Source organism: Microtus oregoni, unplaced genomic scaffold, assembly GCF_018167655.1.
Source record: "Microtus oregoni isolate MIOR12 unplaced genomic scaffold, Mior012 000017F_ref0000208, whole genome shotgun sequence".
Taxonomy (NCBI): domain Eukaryota; kingdom Metazoa; phylum Chordata; class Mammalia; order Rodentia; family Cricetidae; genus Microtus; species Microtus oregoni.
Genome location: NW_024543076.1, coordinates 34,654,246 through 34,667,353, shown reverse-complemented (window position 1 = coordinate 34,667,353; position 13,108 = coordinate 34,654,246).

Genomic DNA, 13,108 nt, shown 5'->3' with positions numbered 1-13,108 from the left:
GTGCTCTTAATCGCTGCGCCATCTCTACCCCAGAAACGGTTTGCAACTGTTCACCTGTTTCACTAGGAGCAGTTTTCCATTGTGTTGACTTTTGAGTCAAGTTTGTTTCACCTAATATATGGAAATTCCATTTTAAAGAGTTCTATCCAACATGAATTAAGTAAAAGTCTATTTAAGAAACCTCTTTCATCTTAGATATTTTACCCATTTTCCTCTTTTCCTTGAGACAGTGTCTCACTATGCAACCCTGGCTGGACTGGAAGTCACTATGTAGTCTAGGCTGGCCTTAAACTTGTGATTTTCCTCCCTTACCCTCCCAAATGCTGAGATTACAGGCCTGAGCTACCATTGCCAGCTTGATTTCCATAGAAAACAAAAGATATCTAGGCAGCAACTGGCTAATCTATGTTTGTATTTCAGGAAGCAAACCTACTGCAGCTATAAATCTACCTCCTGGTTTTGGCCAGATTACTAGAACTAAAATTTTCCATGTTCAAGCAAAGCATTGCTCAGGGCATGAACCAAAATAACCCATCCTACAAAAGACGCGGATTCTACTGAGCAGGTGTGGTCTGGCGCTGCCTTCAACCACTTGGCAATGGTGCTGTAGCTCCTTGATTTGATTCTGTTCTTCATTTTCACAGTTCTCCAAGCCCTATACACCTCTCATACTTCTCCTACATTTCCCAATTGTTTTACTCATTGAATTGCTCTACTTTCTGGGGGAATCAGCTAGCAATTAAACTATCATTTGAACTAATAGAATAGTTGGGTAGGGTCAGAGCAGTGTCAACAAGATCCCATCCTTTATAATTTCATTCTTCCACTCATTCTCCCTTTCTCCCTAAGATAGGCTTATCACTCCTCTCTGCTCCAAGTCTCTCTTATGGTCCTGCTTTAGTTCAGAGGGCCAGTCAAGATTCTGTTAACTATGGTTTTGTCAGCATCTCTGGCTCTAAATTCTCCCTCTCCTAAACAAAATAGGAACCAGTGATACACATCAGCCCTGTTCAAAAAAGAATCTGCCACACTCTTGTGCATGCCCTGAGTTTGGCTCTTTGCCAATTCTATGGGAGTTAATTCTATAGCATATACAGTTTTTCCCATACTAGCGAAAGACAAATTCTCTTAATTTTGTTGACTTAACTGTTAAAGACCTTGGAAACCCTAAAGCTGAGAACACAAAAATTCTGAAAATATCCACATAAAATACCATGTCAAAAATTAATTACTATAATATTCATGTCATATTTGATGCTTCTATTAACTATTCCATATTATAGAAAAAAGACAAAAAATAATTGTATGTTTTGCTTTATTCAAATTGAAGATAGTAATTATCTATAGTATAAACCAAAATTAAAGGAGAATATGAACAAAAGATAAATCCCCCTTGTATTCCTTAAACATTAAAATATTAGTCATGATAGCCTGTCCATATAATAGAAAATGTGAGATAAATGCATATGTACATGCCCAATACATTGATCTGGATAATTTATAAGGTATTTACTTACAGAAATAGTGGAGTTTGATATTGTTTTGATTTTCACCAAATATCTAATGATAGATAAAACAGTCAGACATATAAAACAACCCGGGTGATACATTAGAACAGCAAGATGGACAATCTCAGTTTATTTCTCATCTGCCTTCTTGATTTGCATTGTAAACTTGTCCACTGTAAATACACAGATAATAAATACAACAGAGGTCCACTACTCCAGGTTATTAAACTATTACCCAAGGCCAATACAAAATAGATACTAAACACAAATGTGAAAAAAATGAATGAGCAACTTAGCACAGCAAATTCCCTAACATGAAAAAAGATGAAGACCATTTTACTTTGCTCTTTGATGTCATGAAAGACATCAAGAGGAGCATAAACAATAAAATAAAAATCAAATTTCACTGCACAATAAAGGACTTTAAATATCGAAATGACTGTCTTACTTTAATTTATTACCTTCTCCAGTCAGTGGCCTTTTCTCACAGAGAACACAGATACAGCTGGAGCTACATTTAAGGAAGAGAAATGCACATTTCTTTTTATCTTTGTTCCTTTTGCAACATATTTTTCATGATTTTTAGTTTTGAGTTTAAGGCTATAGGTATAGGCACAATTCTGTGCGTGTCTATCTCTCTGTGGGGCCCTTGCTAAGAACTATTTTAAACATCGGTGGCCCGGGCTGTGCTTATTTTTCTTCCTCATTACAGGAAGCCAGAATCAGTGCTGTAATTAGGAGCATGGTTTGATTCTATGTTACCATTAAAATGGTTTGCCTGGATTTTCGTGATCTGTCTTCTCAGCTGTTCACCTTATATTTTTATAGTTCTAATTAATATCAAATTGCCCATATCAGGCTCATTGTCTGCTTATTCTATTCTTCAAAGACATGGTTTTTGACAAAATGTGTTTTTCAAACTTTGTATTGTTAACTTTAATTACTAAAGTAATGCTTTTTAGGTCATTTATGCCAATTAATGAGATGACCCCCCCACCCCCACCCCGTGAGTGTCCACTATTATCTAATATTTTTACCTTTAAATCCTTATCAGGAAAACATTCATTTCTCCTTAGTTTCTTTACTTGTTGTATTGCCAATATTATTTTTTTTCCTTATTCCACTGTGTGTGTGTGTTTAAATATGCTGTTTTTGTTGTTAACAGTTGCTTCCTCATATCCTATGTTCTTTCGGCAGCTCCATAAGAAGGCAGTCATATTATCCATCATTCTAGGCTGTTTCAGGCTCAAGCATGCTTTTAAGTAGAAGCATAATTTATGCACACAGAGCTGGGGGATGGGAAGGTAAGAAGAGGGCAAGCCACTCTGCACATGTCCCTGTAAAGGACTGAGCATCCTTTGGGGTAAAACTCTATATAGATACACAGTTGTGACTGAAGAACTACTTCATCGGGAAACCCAGAGGTAAGAGAGCCTTTTTGTTTTTAAATATGGAAACAGAAGAAGCCATAACTGAAAATAAAGTGGGGTTCCTGGATAGTCAGCCTCCTGTGTTTTCAGTTGGTGAAAGTCAATAGCATCCTTTCATAGCAAGTGAGAGTTGGCCACAGGGGCAGCTGACATTGGAAACATAGCACAGAGCTCATGTTTTGTGAGGCTTATTGACTGCTTCCCAAACAGAAGAAATAAACAGAGGACTGGGTTTTTAATTTTAGGATCTATTTGCACCCTATTAAATTAGAGAACCCAAATGACGTCTGCCGGTAGGAACTCCTGGCCGGCCCAGTGCTCTCCTCCCAGTAAACACAAGAGGACTCAGTTCTAAGTGGCCTGTCATTGCCTCCTCTAGATGTGCCAGGGTCCAGGGATAGCACCCAGGGATGGCTGTCCTTTCTGTGTTGAGAACAATGCATCCAACTCAGTGTGTTACTGAGTGTAAATTCAGCATTAGCAGATTGATTCACCCAAAATAAGTCATATACTCAAATACCATTAATCATCAGGTTTTCAAAACTGTAGCTTAAATTGTTGAGGGGTATTGTAGCTTCCCTTTAAACTGCAGTTGGCTCTCTTTCGTTTTGGAAATCTGCTTTTTTAAACTCTGACAGAACACTACCTTTCCTACCCTTTCTTTCTCCCTGACGTTTAACATTTTGCTACTTTACTTGTTATTTACCCTCTACATTTGGGATAAGAACACAGAGAACATGAACGTGTACACAGCTACAGGCACCAGGATAGTGGAGACACAAAGCAGCTGCAGCAAAGACTTCCACACAGTGGAAGACAGGCCCCACACACTTCTGGGCAAGCTCAGGCCTGACTTCCAGGGGCAACTTTCTCTGAATTCCCTCCTATTAAAAGCCAACATGCTACTCACTACTGTCTGTCCAATAGGAGACCATCAACCATGACTGTGATTTTCTTCTCAAAAGTGGTAATATGTACCAGATTTCATGTATCTTCTAGATCTAAAGCTTCTAGACCATTTGAAGACAGCACTAAACTTTATTCTAAAGAAAAATAAAAAAGAAAAAGTCTTAGAAGACAGCAGGAAATCAGCATGACATTTTCTCAGGAAATTGGGAACTAATCTACCTCAAGACCCAGCAATACTTGGGTATATACCCAAAGGGACATTTGCTCAACTGTGTTCATAGCAGCATTATTCATAATTGCCAGAACCAGGAAACAACCTAGTTGCCCCACAACCAAAGAATGATAAGAAAATTATCATTTACACAATGGAGTACTACTTGGTGAGAAAAAAAAAAAACAACTACATCTTGAAATTTGCATGCAAATGGATAGCACTAGAAAAATCCATCCTGAGTGAGGTAACCCAGACCCAGAAAGACAAATGTGGTATGTACTCACTCATAAGTGGATATTAGACATAAAACAAAGGATAACCAACCTATAGCGTATGATCTCAGAAAAGCTAGGTAACAAAGAGAACCCTAAGAGAGACATACATGAATCCCCTGAGAAGGGAAAACAGACACTAACTTCCTGAGAAAATTGGGAGTGTGTAGAGAGGGGAAGAAAGGGTGGATGTGGAGGGGGAGAAGAGAAGAGTAGGGAGGAGGAGAACATGAGGGATCAGGATGCTCAGAAAGGGGGAAGGACAGAGAAGAAGAGCAAGGAAAGAGATATTTAGATAGAGGGAATCATTAAGGGGCTAGCAAGAAACACGACACTAGGGAAATTCCCAGGAATCCACAAGGATGAACCCAGCTAAGACTCTAAGCAACAGCGGACAGGATACCTAAACTGGTCTGACCTTAATTGTCATCATTGAACCTTCATCCAGCAATTGATGGAAGCAGATACAGAGTCCCAGAGCAAAGCACTGGGCCAAGCTTCGGGACACCCGTCCAAGAGAAGGAGTGATAACAAGAACAAAGGGCTTAAGACTATGATGGTGATACACACAGAAACAGCTTACCTGAGCTAGTGAGAGCTCACTGACTCTGGACTGATAGCAGGGGAACCTGCACGGGACTAAACTAGACCCCCTGAATGTGGGGAACAGTTGTGAGGCTTGGGCAGTCTGGGGGGCACTAGCAGTGGGACCAAGATTTATCCCTAGTTCTTAAACTGGCATCTTGGAGCACATTATCTTTGAAGCAATACCTTGCTCAGCCTAGATATGGCGGGGGAGGAGGGGACTTGGCCCTGCCTTGAAGTGATATGTCAGACTTTGTTGACTCCCCATGGGAAGCCTTACCCTTTCTGAGAGTGGATGGAGGACTGGGGGTGGGGGGTAAGGGTAGGACAAGAGGAGGGGAGAGAGTGGAAACAGGGATAGCTACATACAATGAGAAAAGATTGTATTAAAATCTTTTTACTTCAAAAAAGGAAATTTAACATGAAAAAAGACAACATTTGTGTACATTTAAGCTTATTCTTTCTATTTATGTAATATTGGAACAAAACAAAATTGGCAGATCACTGTGACTTTCATGTATCTAGATGGTAAAATAAAAGCACCAACTAAAGACATGAATCTGTAATTCCAGTACTTGAAAAGATGACACAGGAAGATGATATGTTTGAGATCAGCCTGAACTACATAGTGTGTCCCGTGCTAGCCTGGGCTATCTGGAAATACCCTGTCAGTAGATAAGTAGTACATTTAAAGAGAAGTTTAATGGATATCTCCAAGTTGTTTTGTTCAATTCAATGAAGTAATATAATGGTCTTTAAAAAGGATTGTTTAAAACTCTGCTCAAGAAAATAGGGGCTCTGCAGCGAGGTAGTGGTGGTGCACTTTTAAATCCAGCACTTGGAAGACAGAGGCAGGCAGATCTCTTGAGTTTGAGTCTAGCCTGGTTATACAGAAAGAGTTCCAGAACAGCCCAGGGAACACAGAAAAATTGCTGCAAAAACTTAAAATAAATAAATAATAACACACACACAAAAAAAGAAAACTGGGCCTTTGCAAAGAAAATAATTGTATACTTATGCTTTTGCCATGTCAGTCCACTGTGCAGTTAAATACAACTAAGATCATCCAGCACACAAACTTATATGCTCACAACATAGCATGCGTGGTACAGACTGTCTCTGAATAGAAAACTTATATTATGAACATGTAAACAGAAAAGAATAAATGAATCAAAATGAATAATGAAAATGAAGATATTTAATATATTAAAACATTATCAGGTAAGCAAAAAGACAATTCTTAGAAGGAAATGAATAAAAGTTAGAAAAGTGTAGGGTCGAGAATCTGCAATATATCATGTTTGTTCCTGACAGTTCAATCACCAAAGCATGAAACAATCCATCTAAAATACAGGTGAAAAATTTAAACAGGCATTTTTCAAAAGCAGAGATAAAAACCGGCAATGAGATGCGTAACAACACTAATCATTAGAGCAATGTAAATCAAAACCACAGGATGACTAAGGTCAGAAAAACTAACAGTAAATCCAGTACAGAGTTGGCAGGGATCCAAGAAGTTAGAAACCCTAATTCATTGCTGATAGGTATATAAAGTAATGTAACAGCTACGGAAATAGGTCATGTTTCCACAGACATTTACACACAGATTTAAGGTATTACCCATAAATTCCACTTTGTTGTATAAGCTTAAAGTTTGAAAACAGGCATTTAAGCAAGTGCAAGTGCATACATGTGCTAACAGAGCATTGCCAAAATAACTAAGAGGAAAGCCCAATTCTATCAATATTTGAATATGCCTACAAATTGTAACACACACACACTCAAAAATTTATGTTTTATGATCTGATAGAAGTTGTGTCTTTAATATCACATGATGAATGTGCTAAACGTCACTGAATTATGTAATCTGAGATGATTACATTGATATGAACTTTAGCATAAAATTTAAAACTAATTTCATTAAATTTTATGTTTAAAATATTAATTAGAAACAACATCTTTATTATGTATGGCTTTATAAAAACATCTCTGTTGATAATTCTTTGCTCTATTGAGAAATTTTGAAACATGAGACATCTCAAGTAAAAAACTTATTTGCATAGAGAATATTGCACGAAGGGAAACAACACTGAAGAGATGTCATTATATATCTGGCTTGGAAGAATGCAAGGAACACTGTTTTAAGAAGTGATATTGATGGTTCTGATGTGTTCTTGGATTCAATTTGCCACTATTTTATTTAGTATTTTTGCATCAATGTTCATGAGTGAGATTGGTCTGTAATTCTCTTTCTTAGTAATGTCTTTCTATGGTTTGGGTATGGGGGTAATTGTAGCCTCATAAAAAGAGTTTGGCAATGTTCCTTCTGTTACTATTGTGGGAAATACTTTGAGGAGTATTGGTATTAGTTCATCTTTGAAATTCTTGCAGAATTCTGAGCTCAAACCATCTGGTCCCGGGATTTTTTTGGTTGGGAGACTTCTGATGACTGTTCCATTTCTTCAGCAGTTATAGGTCTGTTTAATTTGCTTATCTGGTCTTGATTTAATTTTGGTGAGTGATATTTATCCAGAAAGCCTACAAACCACAATCCCAGAGAACTTAGACAACAATCAAGACATTAAGAGAGACATACAAACTACATAGAAAGTAGAGAAAAACAGGATCTCCTGAGTAAATTGGGAGCATGTGGACCTTGGGGGAGGTTTAAAAGGGGAGGGGAGGACAAAGAGAGGAGCAGAGAGAACTGTAGAGCTCAATAAAAATCAAGGAACAAAGATTACTTAAAAAACAAAAAACAAAACAAAACAAAAAAAGAAGTGATTTGCACATCAATCAGCAGAAGCAGAAGCTGAGACCCAGGTCTGCATTCAAAATCAGACCCAAGGAATGCACATTATCTACAAATGCTGAACACGCCTTCCCACCTAACACAGGAAGAAAAGGTATGTGGGACTGTGCACTTGAGTACACATTTATTCCAAGCCATGTGGATTACTTAGGCAAACACACTTATTTAATATTGCAATCCAATAGGATGTACTTCCTTACCCAATGTCTTAGTTGATGTTCAATTGCTGTGAAGATACACCATCGTGAAGGAAATTTCTATAAAAGAAAGTGTTGAATTAGGGGCTTGCTTACAGTTTCAGAGGCTTAGTGCATTATTATTATGCCAGGGAGTATGGTACCAGAACAGTGGCTGAGAGACACATGCTGATCCATAGGCAGAGAGAAAGATGCTGGGTTGAGTGGGTTCTTGGAACCTCAAAGCCCATCCCCAGTAACTTACTTCCTCTAACAAGATCACATCTCATAATCTTCTCAAATAGTGCTACTCCCTGATGACTAAACATTCAAATAAATGAGTCTATGGGGAGGTTGTTCTTATTCAAACTATCACACGCAACAAGAAGAGTTAGAGAACAGCAAAGAAAAACATGCCATGTTGAAGTGTACAAATTGGTAGTAGAGTTGGGCCCACCGTTCTAGACCTTAACGGCATGTGCTGGTTCCGAAAAAGGAGAAGAAGCCAAGCCATTAAGATGTAAAGCTTTACCTACCACACAATGGAGCAGAGCCCATAGATGACTCATCAGGGAAGAAATAAGGGTTAAGATTTTCTAAAAGAGCCGGGCGGTGGTGGCGCACGCCTTTAATCCCAGCACTCGGGAGGCAGAGGCAGGCGGATCTCTGTGAGTTCGAGACCAGCCTGGTCTACAGAGCTAGTTCCAGGACAGGCTCCAAAGCCACAGAGAAACCCTGTCTCGAAAAACCAAAAAAAAAAAAAAAAAAAAAAAAAAAGATTTTCTAAAAGAAAGTGACACTATGGACTACAATGTAGCACGAGATGTAGTCATACATCTCAGCAATGGGATTCACAATCTCCTGGTTCTCTAACACTAGCACTTCATTCAGAAGTTTTTGAAGAAGCACCACATTGTTCCCAGTCTAAAGTACCACAGACCAAGAAACTGCTGCCCATATAAGTGGAAACTTGGACTCAAGTTAAGAAGACAAAACCATAAAAGGATGACTTTGGTATTTTCCTTTAACTATTGAATATATCAGAAATTTCTAATATTCCATTTTTCAGGAAGCAAGAATTGCTTTGCGTAGGGCTTTCTTGCTAAAGTTGTCTCCCCAAGATCCCTCATGTTAGGACACTCCACACTCTATACACAATTGTGCATTTGAATTTTCTAAATTTTATAAAGTGGACTTTTATTGTAAAATAATATTGTTATAGGTTGGGAATAGAAAAGGCCAGAAAATAAAATGGGAAAAAAACGTGGTCCAATATGCTCAAAAGCTACTTTGGCTTTTGGTAAGCTCAAAAAAGGAATTATGAAGAAATAATAGTATTTATTATAGATGTGGCAGAACCCAAACTCAGATTTCACTTTAAAATTTACTATTAAAACAATGTTCCTAAAAATGATGTTTTAATAATAATAGAAATAAGAAGCAGAAATGTTCAATAGTTGCAGATCAGAAAGAATCCAGATTTTTCCAATTACTTATTTTTCTTTTAAGTTATCTGTATAGGCAGGAAAAAGTGATGAGAGAACTTTTTCCTAAGATGAATGGGGAAAATGTTGATAGGGTCTAGCTATTTTTAAGTTAGCTAAAATATCTAGACCTAGAAATCTTAGGATTTTTGAAATGAAAAGAAGAGGAGGAATAGAATGAAGAAAAAGAGGGGGAGAGAAGGAGAAAGAGGAAGAGATGAACGAGGAGGAGAAGGAGGAGGAGGAGGAGGAGCAGGAGGAGAAGGAGAAGAAGAAGAAGAAGAAGAGGAGGAGGAGGAGGAGGAGGAGGAGGAGGAGGAGGAGGAAGAGGAAGAGGAAAAAGAAGAAGAAGAAGAAGAAGAAGAAGAAGAAGAAGAAGAAGAAGAGCCCTATTCCAAATTAGTCATGAACCCCCTTTAGTAATATTTGTATGAGTTAGCTGAGATGGCTTTCTCAACAGGTAGCAGAGGATAAATAATTGTGGCTTCAGAAATTAAGTCTTTAAAAATCTATGGCTATAAGAAGATTCAGGTCTGATGCCATCATTCAAAATTGTTAAGGATTCATAGCTATAGTTTCTTCAGATTTATAATTCTGAGCATATTAACTTTATTACAATAAATTCTCAACTCTTTCACTGGGCAGAATAAAAAGTACAAGTTCAAGTTTTATTCACATGCAGTGTTTTCCCTAGGAGAGTCCATGCACCCTATTATCCACCCTTTAATACACATTTCAAAATCCTTACCAACCATTCTTTCCTCAAACATATATCTTCTTAAATATCTTTTTAATAACCAGATCACTCCTCAAATCTATAGCTGAGTAAAATGTACCCCTCCAGCTCAGTTTAGTTACCTATGCTTCCTTGCTTTGGGACATAGAATGATCTTGTTTTCTTTGAGCATTTTAGCTCCTAAAATCTTGAAGTACTCTAAACTTATGCAGATCTATGAAGTAAACCCAGTAGCATCACTTGACAGAGCACCCATAAAGATCATGAAAAAGATAAACTGCAGTTTAAATTCTTTTTTTTTTTTTGGAGTTGATGGAGTGTGTATTTCATGATCTCATACACATGAATTGAGTTAAACATGCAAAAACGTCTGTCCACGGTGGGAGACACCCTCCATGGTACATATCCAGGATATACATATACACGATACAGGATGGGTATAAAACTCTCATCATGGAAAACTCAAACGTATGGAAGTAGAGTGAGTGAAGGATCTCTTCCATGCCAGTATCAAGCATCCCACTGCATCCGCTTGAGATGCTGTGCCAGCATGCTTTTACCTAGCTAGTCACTGTTGCTGTTGAGTCCTATAAGAAAATTCAGCATCAAAATATTCCTTCCTTAAAGTTTTTTTTTCTATAATAAGTATATTCAAATGTCTAACTATATATTTCATATTAAGAATCATTAAGTGAAGAGATTCTAAAGTAGCTAGTCCTTGGAATAATGTTCTAATAGGCACAAGATGTGTCTCAATATTTTTTTTTATTTTAAAATCTTTATTAGGTTTCTAAATGAAGTTACAATAATAGGAAAAAGCAGACCCAGTGTACCCTTGACCCAGCTTCCACTCTGATTAATAACTTACATTAGTAGTACTATAGCAACAGAGACAGAAGTACTGAAGCATATTATGCACCAAAGTGTAGACTGTGCTCAGATTGCCCTGATTCGGGCATCCATATTTAGGCATCCAAACAAGGACACTATCACACTTAGTTTAAATTTCTCCTTATATTTCTTAGTTCTTTTATTAAGATACAAAATGTTCATATATTACCTTAAAATTTATATTTCATTTAAAATAAAAATACAGTCTTTGTTAAGGATAGTAAAATTTGGTAGACTGAACAGTTCTATAGTTAGATCATCAATTAAAATTGTAATTTTTCATTCAACATGAATTTATGAAATACATAGTATTCTTTACATACAGTAAACAATGAAGTCAAAAATGACAAAATCCCATGTTCTCATGGATTTTATTCTCAGACAAGAAGCTATCATATGAACTTATCTGTACACAGTGAGTAATGGACATGGATAGATTTCTATAACGGGATTTTCACAGGAGAAGAATATCTCTTACATTGAAAAGAAAAATAACTAAAGCAAGCAGATGACATCTCAAGAGTTTGTGGCAATCTATAAGAAAAACATAAATTATAGATATGAATATGAACATGGCTGAGAAGCTATTGTCATAATCAGGGAACTGACCTCTGCTTTGCTTGGACGTACTGAATTTAGAGTCAAGTTAAAGGATTCTCCTCAACACTAAAACTGAAAACTTGGTTTACTGGTTTTTAGGGCCCAGACTCAAATTCTTAAATCCAAAAACAGTGTCCCTAAATGAGACGTCTTAATCAGTCACTCAAGTGGTTAAGTAGTTTGTGTTAAATAAGTCCAGTGCCCCTTTATGAGGAAAGTATCTACTCTCTGATACCCTGAAATAAAGTTGGCCTTGAGTGTTGATTACTATAATGTCAGTCACTTCTCTGATGAGATGTGAAGGAGTTGTGAGGCCTCCACTCCTCCCTCTAGCCAGCAGCTCCTACAATCCAATGACTGATCTGAGGTCGCAAAGGGAGGACCACTAAGATGTGCACCCCGTACTTTTCCACAAATATCATTTTGCAAAGTGTTCAGTGTTCAAACATTGATTAACATCTGTGGTCAGTCTTAGAGTCCTTAATGTTGTATGTGTGTGTGTGTGTGTGTGTGTGTGCGCGCGCGCACATGTGCACAAGTGTGCTCAGGCACATGCATGTGTGTATATGTGTATGAACATCTTGACTCATGAATAAAAGTCTTTTTTGATTTATTATTTCTTACCACACAGTGTTTAATGGATAAGGTAAGAGCAGAGGTTAATTGCCTTTTACCTAACTGTAGAAAAACAATACATTTCTCTGAGAAATATTATTTTAAATTTGTATATTCTCTTGATCATTTGATGATCTTTTGTTTTACTTATTCTAAAGTTTTGTGATTAAATAAATGTTTCATTCATTTATATTTAGGGTTCCCATGGTGTTTTCAACAAATTGACTCCCTTCATCAGTATGCAACATTTCTGGTTTTTCTTCTTCAATATTTTTTCAACTTAATGTAGCCATTTTGCTTTTTCAAATGCCATTATTTTTCATATTGTTACCTTCAATAACTGTGTGTAGCTGTATTTAAAGATGATTTAATTGTGTGGTGTCAGGGGCAGGGAGAGGTTCCTGTATGAGCCGTGTATGTATAGTGTTGGTAAGCGGCTAGGTAGTCAGTGAGCCCCAGAGAAACACCTCTATGTCACTTGGAGTTACAAGTAAATGCTACCACATCCAGCATTTTCCAAAAAGGTTTGGGAATCAAATGCAGATCTTTGTACTTTCATAGCAAACACTTCAATAACTGAGCCCCTAAAAAGGCATTATTTCAAGACAGCACTTTCTGTTAGGTCAAACTCAGAAACAGATACCATAATTAAGGCATTTCAGAACACTAGTTGCTCCTGTGTTTACCTATGTTTTCCTCTCTTTTACAGAGAATTAGTCAAAGACTGGGAAGTAGATGGACTTGCAGCTAGTCAATTTCTGCCATACATTGTCCTAGAAATTGCCAACTATATGGCCATTCAGGTAAAAGTACCTTTCTTTAGTTTATCCTAAGACTAAGATAACCACCATGGTTTTCTCAAATGCCATTGAAAGC